This window comes from Gadus morhua, chromosome 23 (assembly GCF_902167405.1).
Source record: "Gadus morhua chromosome 23, gadMor3.0, whole genome shotgun sequence".
In the NCBI taxonomy this organism is placed as follows: domain Eukaryota; kingdom Metazoa; phylum Chordata; class Actinopteri; order Gadiformes; family Gadidae; genus Gadus; species Gadus morhua.
Genome location: NC_044070.1, coordinates 3,968,529 through 3,969,845, shown reverse-complemented (window position 1 = coordinate 3,969,845; position 1,317 = coordinate 3,968,529).

Genomic DNA, 1,317 nt, shown 5'->3' with positions numbered 1-1,317 from the left:
GGAGATGCGACCAGCGCTTTTGTGTGTGAATGAGCATGAACAACTCTGGAGTCGACTTAAGGAGAGCAAACTGTTGCCTGCGTGTTACCTGCGGCTACTGAAAGAGACAGAGATAAAGATAGACAGATAAAGAAAGAGACAGAGAGGGACAAAGAGAGTGAGAGAAGGACAGAGACATAGAACATGAGAGAGAGAGAACGAGAGAGAGAACGAGAGAGACAGAGCGAGACAAAGCAGCAGAGAGCGAGAGAGACAGAGACAGAGAGAGACAAAACAGACAATTTAATATAAGTTTAGTGTGCAACCTTGAATTCTAAGGCATTGCAAGACTCGAAAAAAGTTTAAACAAGTTGTTGTTCAAAACTGAGCCTGCTCAGGTCCAGACAGGCTATTATCTTCTCCATCAATCAAAATGCTGCCGTCCTCTGCTCCCTGGACTGGGAGACAGGGACCCTTACAATGCATCACTGGGAGAAAAATCTGGATACAGAATAAATCAAATAAACATACACGTTGAGAAGAACGTTTTAGTGGGGAGAAATGAGCAGTGACAAAATACCAGATGGTGGTGTTGAAGATGATGATGACGACGATGATGATGATGAACAAATTTAAACGGCAGTACCAATTGAGGATGAGCACTCAGAACGTTCTCAAAGGTGCTCTAGGTGACATTAAAGAGCAATTTTCAACATATGAGTGACTTAAATGCTCTGTGAGCGCATGTTTTGAGTTGACTTTGACTGTCTCCCTGTTGAGCTGAATGGGGAGAAAGTTTACAGAGAGGGAGAAGACCTTTTTGGGTTGCTCAGTTTCAAAACCTTGCCTTCTTCTGTTTGTTCCTAGATTCATTCTCTGCAACTCTCAAATCTTACCTACTGGATAATTAGTTGGATCTGGGTGTAAGAAAACATATCGAATTGAAAGTGCTATGCGTGTCCTTCCTTTTCTGAAGGTAAGGGATAAGAGTGGGCACGAAGATGAGTGAGACCATAGATGTGACTTTGATGATTTGACTATAGAATGCAATCAATTCTTTCCTCCTGAGCACAATTCTCATTCTCCATGTCTTTTTTGTTTTTGGTTTATTTGTTCCTTTGAATCTTCATCTGACCCTTCCTCTGTTTTGGTGATGGGGCTAAATGTTCAAATAGGGAAAATAAAAGTTATTGGTATGGTTTTGTGTCTTCTCCCTGACAATGGGAATGTCATGTACTAATTGTATTACTTTAGTTGGGCGCCTCATTTTCTATCATTATCCTCCATTTCTTTTCGCTCACATTCTGTGCAATGACCAGTACTTGATATCTGACCAGA